The sequence below is a fragment of the Elephas maximus genome, chromosome 1, assembly GCF_024166365.1.
Source record: "Elephas maximus indicus isolate mEleMax1 chromosome 1, mEleMax1 primary haplotype, whole genome shotgun sequence".
NCBI lineage: Eukaryota > Metazoa > Chordata > Mammalia > Proboscidea > Elephantidae > Elephas > Elephas maximus.
Window position 1 is genome coordinate 208,269,629 of NC_064819.1, and position 22,835 is coordinate 208,292,463.

General features: G+C 39.5%; 1 protein-coding gene and 1 non-coding gene across 5 annotated transcripts in view; both read right to left on the reverse strand.

Moving 5' to 3' along the window:
- The window catches only part of NHSL1 (NHS like 1), a 170,112-nt gene that overhangs the window by 92,314 nt on the left and 54,963 nt on the right, over positions 1–22,835 (reverse strand). The window lies entirely within an intron of this gene.
- TRNAG-UCC (transfer RNA glycine (anticodon UCC)) lies at positions 22,634–22,705 on the reverse strand. Its single transcript has one exon. It is a non-coding gene; the product is annotated as a tRNA-Gly (tRNA).

Here is a 22,835-nt window from a genome sequence, read left to right on the forward strand (position 1 = left end):
CACAATCAGCTTTAATCTGACCGGAATTTAATTATTTTACTGTAATTGCTTTCTCAAGAGAAATACTCACCAACTATACCCCACTGGACAGAGCAATCAGCCACACTCTCCAGGGAATATATTACATTCATTAACGAAATAAATCCCAGATCATCTATGGAGGGCTCATTCCTGCAGGATGGCTCATGTTGAACAAGGATAAAAATCACTTCTCAGAAGCCTCCTTCTCCCACTTTATCAATATAATCACAACTGCTCATCAACAATGTTAACTCTATATTCTGAACTTTCTGGCTTTACTTAAACTGTGTTTAACACCACCCACCCACCCCTGACAGGAGAAAAAACACACAAAAACTGACTCTTCTTTCTGCAGCTGCTGAATGCCACAAATAGCTTCTTGTATAATTTGATTTAGAATGCACCCCAAACTCGACAAGTTGAACGGCAACGTGAATGCTTCATTCAGAGAGAACTCAAATGTGTAGAATGTCCAAAACACATCACAGTGGCAAAGAGACCATTTGGAAGTCCTGAGGCAGAGGACTGCTTTCAGCCTTAGCCTGCGAATTCTTCTCAGGTCTATGCAAATGCCGAGAGAGTGGTTTCAGAAGATTCCCACAGTGATCAAAGGAGGACTAGCTAATTCCCCTCTGCCTGCCCTGCCTAGACGGGAGTTTCCCTAACTTTGCCCCCACTCTCCACAATAAATTTGTTTTTCTTCCTGCTGTCCTAATGAAATGTACTTACCCTCAACCTATTCATTCTCTAGTGTCAATTATCCATTCTTAGATTAATTAAAACCTCTTAATTTTTTTCTGGCTTAATGTGTTGTATATTCTACACATGGCAGAATCCCCTCTGATATTTTTGCAAGCTCCTGGAGGGCCAGAGCCAAGCCCATGCAGTTCATTTTGCCCAGTGCCAAGCTTGATGCCATACAAAATCAGGTGCTCTGAAATTCCATACAATGTAACAACATGTAATATTCACAGAAGGACTCAAAGAAAAGGGATAATCACTCATCTTTATGAAACGGGTCAGGGAGGAAAAGAGCCTGAGAATTTATCTAATAATCCTATGATTTTCTAACCTCTGTGAAAATTGTCTTCAGAAATAGCTTACAAATGTAAAACAAAAATTTCCACACAAATAATGGCTATTTTTTATCTTACGTATATTCATGAATATCAACAATTTTAAGAGAGCTTTCTTATGTGTTGAAATTACAATTTACTTTTTTGTATACCAAGTATATTGGCAATGCTTATGGGGGCCAGTGGGCAAAGGAAGAAATAGGAGTTAAAGGGAAAAACTCTTCTTTGGTCACTTTGTAAAAATGGAGACAGAAGAACCAGGGGGTTACGTTTTATTGGATCTCCTCCCATCATCCTTTGGGTCTCAGATTAATGGCCATTTCTTCAGGAATACATACCTTTTCTTATTCTCTGATTCTGTTTAGGTCTCCAATTATTCACTTTCATCGAAACCTGTACTATCACAGTACTACTAATTGTTTTAGTGTAGGTATTGTTTAATGACTATATCTCCCCCTAGACACATTCTCTGGACCTTGTTTTGCTGGATCCCCAGGGTCTAGGGGTCAAGCACGAGGTGTGGAACACAGCAATCATTCAATTCATGTTATTTTATTAAATAAATGAACTGTTGCAAGAAAAGAAACAATTGAAACAAAATAATGAGTTCTAGAGAATTTAATTTTACTCTGTGGTATTAAAAAATAACTAATGTCAAGGTATCTGCAGCCTCTCAGACTGGTATAGCTTTTTAACTGGACACAAAAGTTCATTTCAAGGAAATCATCTAATTCATTCCTGACGTTCTCTTGTTCACAGGAAATACTACTCTTGGCACTAAAGATACCAGGATGAAGACAACTTTCTTTTATGAAGCCTTCCTTGACCTTGTCATCTCCTGCTCCTCTACCCAGGAGAGTGTATCACCCTCTCCTTTGTGGCTAGAACCAAACTGTGCTTCTCTGTCTCCCCAGGAGCCCTTGTGGCACAGTTGTTAAGTACTGGTCTGGTCGGTGGTTCGAACCCACCAACTCCTCCATGGGAGAAAGATGTGGCAGTCTTCTTCTGTAAAGATTACAGCCTTGGAAATATTATAGGGCAGTTCTACTCTGTCCTACAGGGTCACTATGAGTTGGAATCGACTTGACGGCAATGGGTTTGGTTTGGTTGTGTCTCGCCTATGAGGACCTGCCCTCCTTAAGGATAGAAACTGAGCTTTACTGGCTTTGCAGATGCCAGTAAGTAAAAGTTTATTGACTGAAGGACAAAATGAATGAACAACAATCTGTTCCTTGCCTATAAGGAACTCCATGTGATGGAAGGAGAAAGATACAGTAAAATGGTAATAAGGCAAATTATAAAATACAGGCTCCTTACCTCTAACAGGGGCCGGAATGAAGTAACATCAGGGAAAACTTGACAGAGCAGATGATATGAGCTGGGCCCTGACAGGTGAATAAGGATTTGGGAAATGGAGAAGGATATGAAACACATTCCAAGTAGACGAATGAGCCAGAACAAAGGCATAAAGATGACTGATGGTGTACATTGCCTCTCACAGCTCCAGTCAAACAGCTTCAGTACATGTGAGCTGCTGGAAGCTGGAGGCTACATTTCCCAGACTCCCTCACACGTTGGCCTGGGCACCTGGCCTAGTGTTTGCAAAGCAAGTGTACCTGGTACACTGGGGTGAGGAAGTGAGTCTGCCCTCCTGCTGCCTTGCCTGTTTCTGCTGCTAAATTGGACTGTGGAGGCATTTCTATAGGAATAGCAACTGAAGTCTCAGGGTCCAGTCCCTACTTTCTTGTGGGTGGCAGGCAGGTACTCATTTTGCTGGTAAGGTCAGAGCTGAGACAGTGAGGACTTGGGAGTAAAAACCTGGGGTGCCAGCTCTCTGATTACAGCAGAGATGATGGCTTCCTTGGTAAGTCATTTCTGGGACAGTGTTCTGGGAGTCATTCCTGGGAACTCAGCTTGGAGCTGTTCCCCATGCTTTTCCAATGATTTTGTCAAGTACTATATACCCTGCTTTAAATCCCCTTCTGCTTATACTGCTGTCTACAATTGAGCCTGCCTGAGACAATCTTTTGGCCCTATGGCATCACAAAGTGGGGTTCATGGGGTGGCATGGGAGATATGACTGGAGATGTCAGTCAGGACCAGTTGTGAGGAACTTGCTTGTCAAGCCCAAGTGTGTAGATTTTATTCGCTTAGCAATGGGAGGACAACACAAGTTATCACGCAGGATAGTAACCTGTGGTTTAGGAACATTTAAGAGACATGAAAAGTTGAACTGAAAAGGTAAACCAACTCTATAAAGCCAAGGTAATTTAATGTTGATGAGAAAGGGAATGGAGGCAGTCTACTCCACATGTTAATGACTTACGGGTGCCTAGTCTTTGACTGGGGCCCTGGTGGCGCAGTGGTTAAGTGATCAGGCTGCTAAACAAAAGCTCGGCAGTTCGAATCTACAAGCCACTCCTTGGAAACCCTAGGAGGCAGTTCTACCCTGTCCTGTAGGGTCGCTGTGAGTCAGAATCGAACGACAGCAACATGTTTGAGGCTTTTTTTGGAATCTTTGGCTGTATCATAACACTTCCTGCCCCTCTTAAATGCTTTACCTATGCCAGGAGGGATACCAATAGTCCTGGGCGGTAAGATACTGTCACCTTCTGAGTCAGGCTAGCCTCTGGTCTCACCAGTCTCCTTGTAGTTTCATGTTGTTGAGCAATTCTGAACCGACAATATTTTAGTTCCTTATTATTACACTCAAAAAAACCCTGTGGGGCAGTTCTATTCTGTCATATTGGGTTGCTAAAAGTCAGAATGGACTCAACAGCACCCAACAACAACATTACAGGTAGTCTCTGACTTAAGATGGGGTTCCATACTAAGGACTCTGTTGTAAGTTGATTCTGACATAAGTTGAACACCTCATTTTTTTTCTTTAGTTTTTATTATTATTGCCTTTTATTATCAAGCCAAAAAAAAAAAAAAAAAAACAACTCATTGCTGTCAAGTTGTGTCCAACTCATAGTGGCCCTATACAACAGAGCAGAATTGTACCATGGTTTTCCAAGGAGCAACTGGTGGATTCAAATTGCCGACCTTGTGGTTAGCAGCCAAGGTCTTAACAACTGCACAACTAGGGTTGGAAACATTACATATAAGCTTACAGGTACATTTTAACATTATATGTAGTACACAGTACTAACAATAATATGTAAAAGAAACAAAAAAAGACATTCATAAGTGCAGTTTGTTGTAACTCAAATATGTTGTAAGTCAGGGACTGCCTGTATTACATACTTCACCAAACTGATTTTTTCCTAAAAGTGGGGCTTGCAGAAACTGTAAGGTTATGATGAAATTCCCAAGATGAAAAAAAGCCAATAACTTAAATGGTTTGTCTTACTCATTTCTTAAAAGTTGCCATTTCCCCAACAATTTTAATTATATAAGACTCTGAAATAGTACATAAATTCTGAAAAAGAACACATTAAGATCAGACCCTATCAGAACTTGCAAAAGAACATTACGTAACTGAAACAGGACAGCCGGGGCCTTCTTTGTTCAATGGATATGAAGGACTACAATGTCAGAGCACTTAGAGGCAAACCGCAGAATCCACTCCAGTTATATTAAGCAAAAAGGATTTATTAAGGGATATTAGGAGCTCTCAAATCTCTGGGATGGTCTGCGGATTAAGTTTCCATACCACACAGCCAGGACTGTTGCAATGAAACACCACTGCTGCAACCATCTGCTGCTTTCACTGTTCATGTTCAAGTCTGGATGCCAAAAACCCACCGATGTTACTCCCAGAAGAGCAGAATGCCAGTGCTGCTGGGCTTTCCAGTAGATCCAAACAACCTACACAGCTACTACCTAACAGTCCTCAGCTTGGCATCTAAATTCAACAAGTGGGCCTGGATGGTAAAACCCAGGTCACACACCTATACTCTAGCTGCAAGGGAGTCTGGAAAGTGAAGTTTTTAGCTTTATGGCTCCACAGGAGAGAAAGTAAGGCCAGGCAGGGGGTGAGATGGGAGCTGAGTAAGCCAATGACAGAACTTGCCACAGGATTTCTAGCCAAGCTCTTCAGTATGAACAATTACTAATACAATGATTACAATTGAGATTTGTAATCTCTTAGCTCAGTGTAGACTAAAACCCAGAAATACAGCTATTTACACCCCAACTTCTAGAATCAGAAGCTGAGAACATTAGAGAAAGCTTTTACTTAAATTTCATCAGTGGCCCACAAGAACTCACTAAGTAATATTTAACACTGCTACTTGCTTTCAGGGTCTCCCTTTCTTGCCTTTTAGCACACCCTCCCCCATGAGATATTTTCGTAAGCATCATTATGCCAATTTTTCTTTATGTGTTGCTATAAAAAAAAATAGCATAGCATACTTAGGAAAACCCCTCATGGGGTTAGGGCATGGTTGGCAAACAAACGTAGAAGGCACACATTATTTGCGTAAAAATACTGTAATGAAAATTGGGGGCAAAAAAACAGAACTAGAAAAGTTTATGCTTGGCTTTAATTCTGCCCCATATGGCTTCCAAGGAGCGGCTGGTGGTTTTGAACTGCTGATATTTTGGTTACCAGCTGAGCTCTTAAGCACTGTGCCACCAGGGCTCCATATAATTTAGTAATAATAATTTAATGAAAAGTGAATCTTCAAAGAAAAAAATCCTATTCTGCCATCCAATTTTCCTTTTGATAAAGTGATGACCTTAAGAGCGTTATTAAAAAAAAAAGCAATCAAATGGAATTTGTATGTATTGCATAACTCAAAAGTATTTATTTCTTCATAAATACCTAGATATTATGATAATAAAAGCATTAAATATTAACATCCCTACCCAGTTTTTGAAAATCAGAGAAATACCATCTTGGATGAAGACACTAATTTGATACCACCCTGATACATGAATAAGTTTGCAAGACTGGAACGACATTTGTGCAAGATGTTTCTTAATAGTCCGTGATACATAGACTCCAGAAAATGAACAGGATAACAGGAGAAACAGGAAATATTTGTGTCCGTGAACGAGCTGATTTAATCTTTGTATCGCATCCCGCCCCCCTCCCGCCACAAGTCTGCTGGTTGTTCCTGGTGCTATTCTTTTCTTGCATGTAAGAAAGAACACTGCTCCATACCCAGCTAGGGGGCACTAGAGGGTGGCTTGGAGAAAGATTCAGAACACTTCCATTGGCAGTATTTCTTATTCCTTCCATTTCAGTATTCAGATAGGTTTGATTTACCAATTCTTTGCTCCACACTTACATTAGGGAAATATTCTATTTTTAGAGAAAGCTTTTAGGATTATCCCTTAAAAAGCTGATAAGGATGAAGACAGTCCATCAAAAACTTCCCTAATACCTCTTAACTTTTTTTCACATTCCATATTTTTCCAGCTGACTTAAATCCTTTCTGGAACAAGGGAAATACCTAATTTTTTTCCCATAAACTTTAACATTCATTATACAATCAAGTATTGCCAAAAATCCAATTATTTTGTATGTTTTTAAAGTTAGTGGCAGAAGAATAATGACAATAATAACACTGCAAGGCTAAATAGCTTGTTTTTAAAGTAGAAAATCAAAATATAATTCCACAGAATCCTGGCAAACAAAACCACACACACAAAAACGTAAATCTTGAGAATTAACAAATAAAATGTCAAAATTGAACACAGCTCTCCCAAAAATGAGTGCTAGGAAGGCTGCCTGCTTTCAAATTCTAGCTCTCTGGTTTTAAGTAGCCTTGGCCAAGTTATTTAACCTCTCTGTGCTGGAAAATGGGGATGATAATTATAGTGCCTGCCCCAAAGGGTTACTGTGGAGATTAAAGGAGGAAATTCATGTAGACATTTAGGGCTCAATGAATGCTAATAATCTGGCCACACAGCTGGCCTTCTGTCCCTCCTTAATAGTTTAAAATACTGTATCAGCATTGGATGTAAAAAAAAAAAAAAAAACCCAGCATTTACACTTCAATTCTCAAAAATAACCACATGCACTGCTTGTATTAAGTTAGGGTTATATGCAATGAATCAAAGAGATTGAATCATTAAGAATTCACAGGTTTTCAGCTCCAAAACTTTGAATTAAGCTCTAAAGTCTAAAACTGGGCTGTCCAGCATGGTAGGTGTTGAGGCTACTGAAGCTATGGAGCACCTGAAATGTTACTAGATCAAATTGTGATGTGCTTTAAATGTAAACGCACCAAGTTTAAAAAGACTTAGTATTTAAAAAAAAAAAAAAAGCATAAAATATTTCAATAATTTTTATGGTGATCACATGTGGAAATGATTGTATTTGGGATCTAGGTGGTTAAATAAAATGTATTACTAAAATTCATTTCATTTTTTTTTTTTTTACTCAATTATGTGGCTACTAAAAAAACTAGAAAGTTTAAATTACACATGTGGCTCACATTATGTTTCCATTGGACAGCACTGATCGAAGAGCTCAATTTCTTCACTGAAAAATTAATCAAATGAAATGAGATTGTTCTTTGAGAACTTTTAAAGACTATAGGGGTGTTTTAAGAATTAGAATATCATCAGAAACTCAGCAAACGAAAAACCACTGTGTTCGTTTCGTTATTCTCTGATACCTGTTTATAAAATTTTTTTTGAATATCAACTCTTGTACAGATGTTAAAAAAAAAGGTAATTTTTTTTTATAAACCACTTTGCATCATAAATCCTGTTGTAGCTAACAGCTACTAATCAAAGCTTTAGCATACTCCGAGTTTACATTCAACAGCAATAAAACTGTCAAGTAGCGGCACCTCTACTGCATCACTTTCACATACAAAACAAATGTACAATCTGTGTATTACCCATTATTAAATTACTTAAATCACATGAAGGCAAACTGGTTATTCCACCTTTTACAATTTTTTTCTTACATTACCACCACTTTGGGTAAGAAAAAAATTTTAACTTGACTATAAATTTTAGGCTTAACCATTCTAATGAAGCCCAGTTATCCACTGCATTAGAAGACTAGCACAGAACTTATCCAATCATTCATCCAAGTTCTAAATCTAAGTACTCTTCTAAGAGTGAAGACTCCACAATATATGTCATTTAAGGACCCTGCATTGTACAGAGCAGGGAACAGCCACTTAGAGGTAACCAAAGAAACTCAGTCATTTGATAGTGATAAGCAACATGAAAGAAATAAAACTAGGTGATGTACCTGGAGCTGTCTGTAGGGGACTATTTAATATGAGGGGGGCCTGGAAAGGCCTCCCTGAGAAAGAGCCCACCGTGTCAAGAGCGGGAGAAAAACCATTCCAGGCAGAGGAGGTGTATAAGGCCCCGAATTGGGGACAGTTTGATGTTTTTGAGGAACAGAAAAGAGGCGCATGGAATTGAGCCATAGTAACAAGGAAATAAGGTCAGAGACGTAAGTGAGGATGGATCACACAGCATTATGTCGTCACTGAAACTGTAAGGACTTCGAATTTCATTCTGAATACCATGGGAAGCCACTAAAGGTTTAAGCTCAGAGAGTGATGTGATCTCATTCACCTTTTACAAAGGTCTCTTTGACTCTGTGTGGGGAGAAGAGATTGTGGATGCCCAAGTAGGAAGCTATTGTCATAAATGAGGCAAGAAATGATGGTGCCTGAACTAGAATGGTACTGCTGAAAATGACAGAAACAGATGGATTCAAACATATTTTGTAGGTAGTTAAACAGAATCTCCATTGCGTAAGACAGGGTGGAGGCTGGTAAGGCCATTTACTGAGAAGGTTGGAGGGAAAAAGAATTGAGACAAGTGTGGTGAGCTATCCACCACAAAAACAAGTAGAATTGTCACATGGGCAGTTGAACATGTGTCTGAAGCTCTGCAAACAGGACAGGAGGTATAAGCTTGGAAATCAGTGTACAGACATTACTTAACTGGATGACAGCACCCAGGGAAAGAGGGCATGGAGTCCCTGGGTGGGACAAAGTGCTCAACTACTAGCCAAAAGGTTAGTGCCTCAGAAGACAGGCCTGGCAATCTGCTTCTGAACGGTCACAGCCTTGGAAGCCCTATGGAGCAGTTCCACTCTGCACACATGGGGTTGTCATGGGTTGAAATCGACTCGAGGGCAACAAACAACAACAAAGGGAAAGAGGGTAGGTAGAGAACTGAGGACTGAGCCCTAAGGCATTTGTTCAGATAGAAGAGCCACTGAGGAAACACAGATATGACCAATAAAGTAGTTCCTTGAAATCCAAGGGAGGAAACTGCTGGAGGGAGGGAGTTGTGAGTAGTAGTCACTCCACAGAATATGCTAATGATTCAAGTAAGACAGAGACAGAAACTTGAGCATTGCATTTGGTCACATGGAAGCTGTCTGAACCCTTGAGAAGAACAGTACAGTGTAGTGAAGACTAAGGAACCCTGATGGCACAATAGTTAAGTGCTTGGCTGCTAAGCGAAATGTTGGTCGTTTGAACCCAGCAGCCACTCCATAGGAAAAAGGCCTGGCAGTCTGCATCCATAAACATTACAGACTTGGATACCCTGTGGGGCAGTTCTACTCTGTCCTGCAGCGTCTCTTGGAATCGGAATCAACTTGAGGGCAATGGGTTTGGTTTGGTTTAGTGAAGGACTTGAAAGACAGATTCAGATGTACTGAAAAGTAAAGAGGAGGTGAGAAAGCGGAGAGAGCAGGTACAGACCACTTTTTAAGAAGAGTAAATTTTGTTCTGAAGATAAACAGAAAAATGGGTAGTCACTGAAGGATACGTGAGGTCAAGGGGGTAATTTTCAAAAACTGAGGAGGACATTATAACTTCCTTTAAAAAAAAAAAACTTTGTTTCTCTTCAAATTCTCTTATTTTACTTCTGAGTTCATCTGCTATTGAAAAGCTTTTTTAGATTCACATCATACAAGGAGATTCAACAATCTGGGCTAATGAATGACCACAATCTTCAGGCAGAAAGACTGGGAATTATTTTCTGAATTAATGAGTTCCTTTAGAGGGAAAAATGGGTCTCAATCCCCCCCAAACCCATTCCTTTATCATCTCTCTGTACAACATTCTGCACTCACTGTCTCACCACACTGGCTGGATTCCAGTTCTGGAACATTCCTGAGAGGAATCACTCAACTGGACAGAAGGTACCCACAAAGGCCATTAGGAGAAGTCAGGCCCACAAAGTCTTTCAGCTTGTCCAACATTATTTGTATTCATGAGCAAAAAAATAAGTATGGAAAAAAGGCAAAAGTTTAAGGAGAACTTTTTAAGAGCAAAAAGCTATAGGAATAGACAGTGGATTGAACCAGAAGCATTCTTTTTTTTTTTTATTTTTAAGAAAGCCATTTAAAAAAGATCGTTGTGATAAAATACATAGAAAAGGTTTGCCGCTTAAGCCATTTTTAAGTGAATAATTCAATGACATCAATTACATTCACCACGTTGTGCCACTGTCACCATTGTCCGTTTCCAGTTTTTTTTATCACTGAGAAAGAGGAATTTTTGATTGGTTTTATGGATATGGAGTCATTGTGAAGTGGTGGAACAGATGAGTAACAGGGTGTAAAATCTCCTTTAAGGACTTAAGAATGAGAAGTCCAAATCCATGTCTATGCTGTAGATCCATCCTGGAGCCAAAAGGCAAGATTACTTCCTATTTTAAAAGCACAGAATAGTCTTTAGGGAGACAAAGAAAAACAATAACTAGAAGTTAATGGTGCTCACTCTGAGCCAAGCATTGTATGCGCATTATCTCATTTAAGTTTCATCACAGCTGAGATATATGAGCTATTATCATTCCCATTTTTAGAGCTGAGGAAACAGAGACTAATATGTAGCTAAGCAATTTTCCAAGGCCATCAGCTTGCCAAGTGGTAGAACAAGAATTCCACTCAGGTCTGGGACTCCAGAGGCTTCCTCCTAAACACATACCATGCTACAGAACTTCTGTGACAACTGATGGCACAAATGAGAACTCATTTAAGTAGACACAGAACCTTTCACGGACTCAGACAAAGCAGGAAAAATGAAAGCTACAATTAAGCATGGATTTTAAGTAAACTTTTTATTGGGTACAGAAAAGGACACAAATCATATGTCTGCAGATCAATGAGTTGCCACAAAACGAAGGTCCAGGTAACCAGCACCCACATACAGCTCCTTAACAGTTCCCTAAGTCCCTGTTTCATGTCCTTCCAGTCACCACACCCACCCCTAATGGCATCACTACCTTCACAGGATCACCAGAGACAAGTCTTGCCTATTTTTGAACTTTGTATGATTAGACTCCTACTCTTCTATATTTAACTCATTTCACTCAACATTTATATTTGTGAGATTCTTATATGTGGTTGTATGTAGCAGTAGTTTGTTTATTCTTTATTTAACACACTGTTCTGAACACTTTATTTTGTGGTCCAGCAGTTTTAACCCATAATGCCTGACAAAAGGTATACAAGCAATAACATTAGACATGTGACAAAGAAATAGAGAGGTTATCAGCTAGGTTCTAAAATTCAAGTCTTAGAGATGGCTCAAGGCACCTCCAAGGAGAAGTTGAGACAAGAGAAGATGAATACACAATCAGGAAAAAATGAATGCTTTTTGATATTATCAAAGATAACATTATATCAGAAGTCTGGAGGGCTAACAATTATATAAATGGCAGCTGAATGACATTGGTCGGAAGCATGCCACAATTTCAGAAGATCTGAAGAGACAGGAGAATGACTACTGTATATGATGCAAGAAATGACCCTCCATAGGGAATGTGCTATAGTGACCCTCATATAAAACTGATTCAGTAGGGGTTCCTACTTACAGAAACATGTACTAAATGGGGTAGATCTAGATATAGGTCTCAGTGTCTCTAAGTCTTCACAAAGGGATAAACGGTTTTCAATAAGCATATACAAAGTAGTGAATATTAGCCTAGAAAAACAAAACAGAAGTCATTTTGATGTCAATGGATGTTAGTGGATTTTTTTACTACAGGTAGTCCCTGACTTATGACATATTCGAGTTATGACAGTCCACACTTAAATGACCATCCCCCCCTTTTTTTTTGGTACATCTTATTGTTAGTAACATGTACTACCTACAATGCCATAGTGCATAATTTGCTGATGTCATTATATCTGAAAATTTCTATGTAATGTTTCCAACCCCGAGAGACAAAGACTGGATATATGAAGATACTGATAATAAAAGGCAATAATAATGAAAACTGAAAAAAAAAAAAAAATCAAGGTATTCTATTTACTTCAGAACCTACTTAAGATGGAGTCTTTGGAATGTGACCCCATCGTAAGTCAGGGACTATCTGTATAAGTTTTTATACTTTTTTCCCTTGAGTCGAGAGCTTCATTTTTATTTGGTTTTGTTTAAGAATAAAAACATGTAAGTTTATTAATTTTCCTCTGCATGCAGTTTTGGCCAGGTCCCATTAGTTTTGAAATTTAACTTTTTGTGTATCATTATTTTCTAAAGAGCCTGTTTTTATATTTAAATATCACCTTTTCCTTCTTATTTTACCAGGTATGCTAACAAATTCTATAATAACCTGATACATGAATGTAAGTTTAACAAAATGCATCTTGATAGTATCCACAAAAAGTACGTCATTCTTGGTGGGAGTCCCTGCATGGTGCAAAATGGTAACACGCTCTGCTACTAATCTCAAGGCTGGGGGCTTGAGTCCACCCAGAGAGGTCTCTGAAGAAAGGCCTGGAGCTCTACTTCCAAAAAAATCAACCCCTGAAAACCCTCTAGAGCACACTTCTACTTTGACCCTCATGGAGTCACCACGAGTTGGTACATTTTTGAAATTTGTCCAACATCCATCCGGCTTCTTTACACTTAGAGACATACTTTAAGAAAGTAATACATCCTGTCATGTGTATAACATTAGTTTTTTCTCTATCTTTGCTTTGCAGTGTTTAAACAAGAAAGCAAACGGAGCCAGCTGTCTAAGCAGCACAGTCCATGCCTCCCTCTTCAGTCTCCTCCTCCTCTTTATCCTATTGACAAAGGAGGTCAAGACTAGAGCCGGGAGGCTGCACTGCATTTTACACAGATAAGGATTTCTTTCATAGTTATATATTTTGGAAACTGAGATTAAGTATGGAAGAAAAAAAAAAAACTACGAAACACCAAAAATCATGCAGACATTAAAATGATCATTTTGATTTTGCTCACCAATGGCAGTCTGGGAATCTGAAACAGGGAAGGTGAGAGAGTAAAAAAAAAAAGTTTCTTTTTTAATCTGAAGTGACAAAAGAGTAATAAGGCTTATAATGCTTGTAGCACCATGAAAACAAATCCCTTCATTTACATCAGTGAATAACAGCTCACTTTATACCTCCCCTTAAATGGCAAGTCAGACAGGGCAGCAGGATTGCCAGTGCTCAAGCATTTAACAAAAACATTTACATATGAACAGCAGAAAGAAGTGGATAAATACTATGACCCTTACCAATCCACTTAGGAAACTAAAAACCCCAAGTGAAAAGATCCTCTTAGACAGTGCAGTGTGACAAATACCAGTTAGATTCTTCAGAGACTATATCGCATTTAGCACCTACACATGACAGAAAGAAAAACAGTAGTTAACAGTTACTGGGTCTAACCATGTTCCAGGCAAGCTTTACATGCATTATCCTATTTAAAGTTCATGAAAATCTTATGAGTTAGGGAATTACCATCTGCATTTTTGAGATGAAAGAGCTGAGACTCAGGGAAGTTAAGTGGCTTGCCCCTGTGCCACAGGCTGTCACCGCAAAGCCAAATGCACTGTGGGTGATTAGAAACCCCAAACAAGAGCTTGTTAACTAGATGCTGGATCTTTCTCCTCAGTTATTCCTCCTATATTCCAGCCCTGAGGTACATGGACCACTTGCCTTCCAATTCATATTTTACAATCTACTGGACATTTGTAAATTGTACATTAAAAAAAAAAAGAAAAATCCACTGCTGTCTAGTCGATTCCAACTCACAGCAACGCCATAGGTTTTCCAGGGCTGTAAATTCCTACAGAAGCAGACTGCCACATCTTTCTCCTGTAGAGTCGCTGGTGGTTTTCAACTGCTGACTTGTTGGTTAGCAGTCAATGGCTTTAACTCAAATGAGATGATTCTGAAGAGAAACCCAGTTACTCGAATAACTATAAAGCTTAATAATTGATAAGCCCAAAATAGCAGATTGTTTCTTATATTACTTTTTCAAATATATTTAAAATACTCAGATAATAATCAGAATAAAAATAAAGAAGAGTGGAGAGAAAGGGCCAAAGGTTTCCGTTCAAAAGGAAGGGATGATGTCATATCCAGGATAAAAATCAAAGCAGGTATGGGTTTACAATTGTGCCAAGGCCTAGGGTAATGGAAGAAAGAGACTGGAGAGTGACAATTTACCAGCTAGCCTGCCCTTCAAACACCACTGTGCGGCAGGTTTGCTTTCATACTAACTAAATATTTCTTTTGGGAAAAATAAATACATTGAGACAAAGAGAAGAGATCAGCTTAGAAAAGCAGGAAAAGGTATATGATATTCAATTGATGAAATTAATGTGCAGTAGATCAACTAAAACTCTCATTTCCAAGTAAGGACTATACCTCAAATTCATTACACATATAATCAGTGCAAGCAAAAAACATTTGTCAGGTTTTTACAACCTTTGTTGTAGTAGGCCATCAAGTCAGTAGCCTGTCATTTTGATTTTCATTCTTTGACTTGTCGTTCAAGGAATTATCTATAAGCTTGTCATCTGGTGTTTTGAGTGGGCTAAATGTAATTCATGATTTGTCCTCTAGGCAAATGTAGGCCTGTTGTTGTTGTTAGGTGCTGTCGAATCGGTTTCGGCTCATAGCGACCCTATGTACAACAGAATAAAACACGGCCCGGTCCTGCACCATCCTCACAATTGCTGTTATACTTAAGCCCACTGTTGCAGCTACTGTGTCAATCCATGTCATTGAGGGTCTTCCTCTTTTTTGTTGACCCTCTACTTTATCAAGCATGATGTCCTCCACGGACTGATTCCTTCTGATAACATGTTCAATGTATGTGAGACGTAATCTCGTTATCCTTGCTTCTGTGGAGCACTCTGGTTGTACCCCTTCCAAGACAGATTTGTTCGTTCTTTTGGCAGCCCATGGTATATTCCATATTCTTCTCCAACACCACAATTTAAAGGTGTCGATTCTTCTTCAGTCTTCCTTACTCATCATTCAGCTTTCACATGAGTATGAGGCAATTGAAAACACCATGGCCAGAGTCAGATGCACCTTAGTCTTCAATGTGACATTGTTGATTTTTAACACGTTAAAAAGGTTTTTTGCCGCAGATTTGTTGTTGCCAGTTGTAACGCAGGGCGAAAACGTTGCCTGGTCCTAGGCCATCTTCATCATCTTTGGAATGTTTGAGTTCACTGTTGTGGCTATTCTGTCAATCCATCTCACTGAGGGGTTCCCTCATTTTTGTTGACCTCACTTTACCAAACATGATCATCCTCATCTAGAATGACACGTCCAAAATAAGTGAGCTGAAGTAACACCATCCTTGCTTCTAAGGAGCATTCTCGTAGCAGTGGTTACTTAATTGCTACAAAGTAACTAAATAGCATTATTAACTCTGTTATTTTCTTACTCTGTTGTTAGCACCCTATGCAGACACAAGTGCCCTCTATTTTGATCCCAAGTCAACTGTCAAAATATTTAATATGGGTAATTCACAGCATTGGTAAAGCAGAGCCCATATTTAAGGCTTTGTCTTGTACATCCCAACTGAAACCGCACTATGATAGGAGAGTACTTCTGGAAGAAGTCTAAATCAAACCCTTTTTCCATTAACAAAAAAGACTAGTGTATCTCAAGCATGTGGAGTTTGCAAGGGCCCTCGACAAATGGCACGGTAGTTGACATAAAGGCAACATTAGAAACACAGTGCTAAAAAAAAAAAAGGGAACATCTCAAATTTCCTACTTTTACAAAAAACTTGGAAAAATTTAGAATGAGTCTTTGATATTGTACTACCCAAAACAATCTTCATTCCTTTGATTTATTGTTGTTAACTTTTCCTGCTTGAAGCCAGCATATAATAACGTAAGATCCCCCTGGCTGCTTTTTCTCCTGGAGCCCTTAGAAGTCTGAAACACACACAGGAGTGTACCTTAGGTCAACTATGATCTTCCAGAGGTCAGGGAAAGATCTTCGGTTGGCCAGAAATAAAGAGCCCTCACAGACGTCAGAAAGGGCATTCAATTTTAATGTTTGTCAGACATTCAATATGCGATATTAAAGTCTACTGGAAAGCAAATATTCCTAACAAAAAAAAAAAAGAAACTCCCATCCCTCAACCCCTTTTTGTGATTTGTTTTGTTGGTGTTCTATTGCTGCTGCAAAAAATCACCACAAATTTAGTGGCTTAGAACATCATTTATTTTCTTATTTTATAGTTCTATAGACCAAAAGTCCAGTGGACTTGACTGGGTTCTCTGTTTAGGGTCTCACCTGAATCAAGGTGCTGGGCAGCCTGGGCTCATGTTTGGAAGCTCTAAGTGAGAATCTCCTTCCATGCTCATTCAGGTTGTTGGCAGAATTCATTCCCTTCTCACAGCTCCCTCATGGCAACTTCAAGCCAGCAAGGATACTGTGAATCCTTCTCAGGCTTCAAATCTCTCTGACTTCCCCTTCTATCCTCAGCTGGGAGAAAGCCCTGCTTTATACAGGCTCATGTGATTACATTAAACCCACCTAGATAATCCAGGCTAGTCCTCTTAAAGTCAGTGATCGGTAATATGAATTATTTCTGCAAAGTCCCTTTTGCCTTGTAGCATAACATACTGATGCGTGTGACACCAGGGGGTGAAAGTCATGGGAGCCCAAATTCTGCCTACCACAGACAGTATAGAGGAGGAGGCGTTTTCCACATTTCTCAAATCCAAAAGACTTATTATATTCAAGATATTCCCAATAGATCCACCATTAAATTGTTTGTGCTTTTCTTGAATCACACACACACAAAAAAATTTAGTTAGCACCACTGTTTCAGGTAATACCTTAGCCACAGTGCTGAATACTGCTGCAAAAATGACATGGCAGGGGCATCTGACCTCCTCTAGCTTCACAAGGGGGAGAGAGAATCACCATTGACACCGTCCCAAGGCTGACTCCCCTGGGATGCAGGTCAAACATACCTCCACCCTCCAATTTTACCAATTCTGACACCAGCTGTCCCTCCCATAGCACTCTCTACTTCTCTGCTGGGTTTGATAACTCATTGCAAAATTCACAGACCGTACTCACAGTTAAGAGGGTTTATTAGGGAAGTAACAGGTTAGATGCCTCAGGATACAGATCTAGGGTCAGAACAGCTTCTCAGCCACACCTGCAGGCAGGCCTCTCTCTGGCCCTCTATGCCTCAGCCTGGCCTCTTCCCTACTCAGACAAGTGTTAAAAAAAACTCTTTAGCTCTGCCAATAAATGCCTGGGAGCAGGTTAGAAGAGGTCGTGGTTCCTGTGGGCTATTAGTCCTATGGGCTAGTTTCTTCTTTGAGCCTTCGATTTCCTTCATTCTCTTTTGCTCCAGATAGATGAGTGGAGACCAATTAGCTGTATCTTTGACAGCTTTTAGGACTCCTGACACTACTCACCAGGCTAGGATACACAACACTACTTTATGAACTATGTTATGCCAATTAACTAAGTTGTCCCCCGAGACTATGATCCTAAGCCTTTTAACCCAGTAAAACAATCCTGCCAGTTGCTTGAAAGTGTCTAGGATGCCTCTGTAACTGTGTCCTCTAGGTGTTTTGTTATATATACGGACATATATACAGCACACACTAACGTGTTTACATGTATGCCTACAGATACAGCTATACATGCACGTGCATTTACTCACATGCGCTGCCTTTTTCTATTATGCTTTAGGTGAAAGTTTAGAACTTAAGTTAATTTCTCATTCAAAAATTTATACACATTTGTGACTTTGGTTGCAAGCCCCACAACGGACAGCACACTCCTCTTTTCCACCCTAGGTTCCCTGTGTCCATTTGTCCAATTCCTGTCCCTTCCTGCCTTCTCATACTGCTTTTGTACAGGAGCTGCCCATTTGGTCTCGTATACTTGACTGAACTAAGAAGCACATTCCTCACATGTATTCTATTTTGTTCTATCAAGGCCCATCTAATCTTTGTCTGAAAAGTGGGCTTTTGGGAATGGTTTCAGTTCTGGGTCAATAGAGCATCCGGGGGCCATAGTTTCGGGCCTTCCTCCAGTCTCTATCAGACCATTAAGTCTGGTTTTTTATGTGAATTTGAATTCTGTTCTACATTTTTCTCCTGGTCTTTTTGGGACTCTCTGTTGTGTTCACTGGCAGGGTGGTCACTGGTGGTAGTTGGGCACCATCTAGTTCTTCTGGTTTCAGGCTGGTGGAGTCTTTGGTCCATTAGTCCTTTGGGCTCGTATTTTCCTTGTGTCTTTGGATTTCTTCACTCTCCTTTCCTCTGGGTAGATAGGACAAATAGATGTATCTTAGATGGTTGCTCACAAGCTTTTAAGACCCAGGATGCTACTCACCAAAGTGGGATGTAGAACATTTTCTTCATAAACTATGTTATGTCGATTGACCTAGATGTCCCCCAAAACTATCACATATGCTTTCTTATACACATATATACGTAAATATCTACCTATGTATCACGGATTTGATTGTGCCCCCAAAAATATCTGTCAACTTGGCTAGGCCATCATTCCAAGTATTGTGTGATTGTCTACCATTCTGTCATCTGATGTGATTTTCCTATGTGTTGTAAATCCTATCTCTCTGATGTTAATGAGGCAGGATTAGAGGCAGTTATGTTAATGAGGCAGGACTCAATCTACAAGATTAGGCTGTGTCTTAAAACAATCTCTTCTGAGATACAAAAGAGAGAAGGGAGCAGAGAGACAGGGGGGCTTCAAACCACCAAGAAAGCAGTGCCAGGAGCAGAGCTCACCCTTTGGACCCAGACTTCCTGTGCTGAGAAGCTCCTAGATTAGGGGAAGATTGATGACAAGGACCTACCCCCAGAACTGACAGAGAGAGAGCCTTCCCCTGGAGCTGGTACCCTGAATATGGACTTCTATCCTCCTTGATTATGAGAGAATAAACTTCCATTTGTTAAAGCCATCCATTTGTATTTGTTATAGCAGCACTAGATAACTAAGACACTATGTAACTACAAACACATTATTTGGTTGTCTTTACTGTTGTTGCAAAATTGTATATGTTACAGCATTTACCGAAATTCTCCCTTTTTCTTGAATACTTCTTAGTGTCTTTATTTACCTTGGTCAAGTCGTGCTGACTTAACCCATATTTGGCATTGCCTTTCCCATCATCAAAAAATAGCAAGTTTTTTTTACTATCTAAAAAGTGATTCCTCCTTCTTCTCCCTCCCATCCCTGGTAAACAACAAAGAACATCATTCTGTATGCATATCTACTCTTAACTTCTTATAATAGTGGACCATACATGATTGGTCCTTTGCCCATTTCTGATTGTATTGTTTGTATTTCTGTTGTTGAGTTATTAAAGTCATCTAAAAATGTTTTAGAAATTAGACCCTTATCATATATGTTGTTGGCAAAGATTTTTTCCCAGTTTGTAGCTTCCCTTTTTACTCTCTTGGTAAAAAGTCTTTGTTTTTTTTGAACATTTTATTGTGGTTTGGGTGAAAGTTTACAGAGCAAATTAGTTTCCTGCTCAACAATTTATACGCATTTTGTTTCATGACATTAGCTGCAATCCCCTCGATGTGACAGCACTCTACCCCCTTCCTCCCTGGGTTCCCCATTTCCATTTGCCCATCTTTCTTGCCTTCTGAACTTTGTTTTTGGGCAAATGCTGCCCTCTTGATCTTGTAGGTTGCATGTTCCTGAAGGCGTTACTGTTCACTTTATAGGCCTGTCTATTGTTTGGCTGACAGGGTGGTCTCCAGGAGCGGGTTCTGTTCCAGAACTGAAGGGTGTCTAAGGGCCATAGTTTAGGGGATTCCACCAGTCTCTATCATACCAGCAAGTCTGGTCTTTTTTATGAATTTGAATTTTGTTCTACCATTTTTTCCCACTCTGCTCAGAACCTTCTATTGTGATCCTGGTCAGAGTGGTAGGTAGTGGTAGCTGGGCACCATTTAGCTCTTCTGCTCTCAGGCTGGTGGAGGCTATGGTTCATGTGGTCCATTAGTCCTCTGGACTAATTGTTTTCTTGAGTCTTTGATTTGCTTCACTCTTCTCTGCTCCAGATAGGAATAGACCAACATTTGTATCTTAGATGGCCGCTCACAAGCTTTTAAGAGCCCAGATGTTAATCACCAAAGTAGGATACAGAACTTGTCTTTATGAACTGTTACACCAATTGACGCAGATATCCTCCAAGACTATGGTCCTAAGTCCTCAAGGCCAGTAACTCAGTCCCTCGATGTGTTTTATTATGGCTAAGAAGTTTTCATAACTTTGCTCCCTGTGTGCTCTACTATATACGTGGATATATTTGCAGCACATACAAATGCATTTGTAGAAATATCCTCTGCCAAACCTATACATGCTCATGGGTATATTCCCATATGCCACCCCATACCTTTTCAGCTTACATATCTACCTATGTGTCCACTCATAAATTATTATTTGTTATTACTGTTATAGCAGGAATGTGTATGTAATAGGATTTACCTTTCCTTTTACTCCTGCATTCCTCTTAGTGTCTTCCTTTGCCTTGATCATGTTGTACTGCCATCCCCCTTATTATGTATTGCTGTTCCCTTCACTCAAGTTAATGAGCATCTACTATCTAGTTAGTGATTTCCCCTCCCTCCCCTTCCCATACCTGGTAACCATCAAAGGACGTTTCTGAGTTAAACCTTTTCTGGTCTTGGTAGTCTTTCGATGAGCAGAAGTATTTAGTTTTTAGGAGGTTCTAGTTATCTAATTTATCTTCTGTCATTTGTGCAATTTTAGCTGTGTTTGATAGGTTATTTATGCCAAAAATTAGCCCTGGTGACGCAGTGGTTAAAAGATTGGCTGCTAACTAAAAGGTTGGCTGCTAACTAAAAGATTGGCAGTTCAAGTCCACCAGCTGCTCCTTGGAAACCCTATGTGGCAGTTCTACTCTATCCTATAGGGTCGCTATAAGTTAGAATCAAGTCAACAGCAATGGGTTTGGGTGTTTTTTTGTTTGTTTGTTTTTAATTTTGTCCCTATGTTATTGAAGCTCTTATAATTTTTAATAACTGTAACAGTTCACAGAGACAAAAGGGGAAATACAAAGTCTCTAATTAATGCCGCTAAGTGCTGAATCACTCAACAGACATGAATGAAGCACCTCTGAGACAGGTGCACCCTGGTTGTGAAATACTGAGTAAAAACCAGCTTGCTGTCCTATTACCTAACTCAGACAATAATACACAATGGCCAAATTGTAAACATAGTTAAAAGGGAAAATGGGGAACAAAGGTTATAACGGAAATAGAATGAAATACATACAGGTCAACCTGTGGGAAATAATCTGATGGGTCTAAAAATGTAGAACAGGGAAGGGGAAGGACCAAATTAAAGTTCTAATTTTTTTTGATATTAAATGGAAAAATCAAATATTTAAATGATGGTGTGCTAAGAGAAAATAACCCCTTATTTCTAAAAATAATTTTATTACTTTACTTTTTTTTTTTTTTTTTTTGTCTCTATGAGTCAGAATTGACTTGATGGCAATGGGTTTGGTTTTTATTTATTTATTGTCTAGGTTTAAATGCCCATTCAAAGGACTATGCATTTGAAGAAGGATTTTTAAAAAACTGAAAACTCACGAGGGAAGAAAGCGCTTAGTTAGATAAAGTGTGCTTCTCCTTGGCCAGTAAAATCTAAATCCTTTAGTGAAGAGAAATGTAACCACTTTAGAGCCAAGTCTAAGAGAAGCCGGCAGGGAACCTTTCCCAGGTGGTTATCTGCCACTTCAAAGAACAAGAAGGTACCTGGGAACTGTAGCACCCTGTCTGTCACACAAAGCCTAGATTCATTTATCCTGAATATCTGTATTTCTAGAAACACATTAACCTTACTCTTCCTCTACTACCAGCTTCCCCTTCTACAAGCCATAATATTTGAAACAGTCTTATTAGATTTTTCTATTGAGTTGCTATTAAAAAAAAAAAAAAAGTTAAAAACTTTATTGCTCTTCCTATTGCCAGCATATTTTTAGTCCCATCTAAAGTAGGAAAATTATGTTTTAAGCTACTCTCAAAAGTCCATTTATTTTCATGGGGTGTGAGAGTTGAAGCCCATTTTATATTAATTAGGTTAACTATTTCAAGGAATGGAAGGGTCCTTTGCTATTTCATCCATTTTTCTGCTTCTTGTAGTTGTTTGCTGCTGCTGAGTCAGTCCCTGACTCGTGGCAACCCCATGTACAATGGTATATCTTATGATTCATCAGGTTTTCACTGGTTGATATTTGGAAGGACATTGCCACAACCTTCTTCCTATTCTGTCTTAGTCTGAAAGTTTCACTGAAACCTGTTCAGCATCAGAGCAATATGCACGTTTCCATTGTCACATAAGATGTATTAGCTGGGAATTGAACCCAGGTCCCTTGCATGGAAGGCAAGAATTCTACCACTGAACCACCAAATACATGGAGTCCCTGGGTGGTGCATGTGGTTAAGGCCTTGACTACCACCTGAAAGTCTGACAGTTCAAGCCTACCCAGAGTAGCCTGGAAGACAGTTCTATTCTACAGTTCTACTCATGGGGTTGCCAAGAGT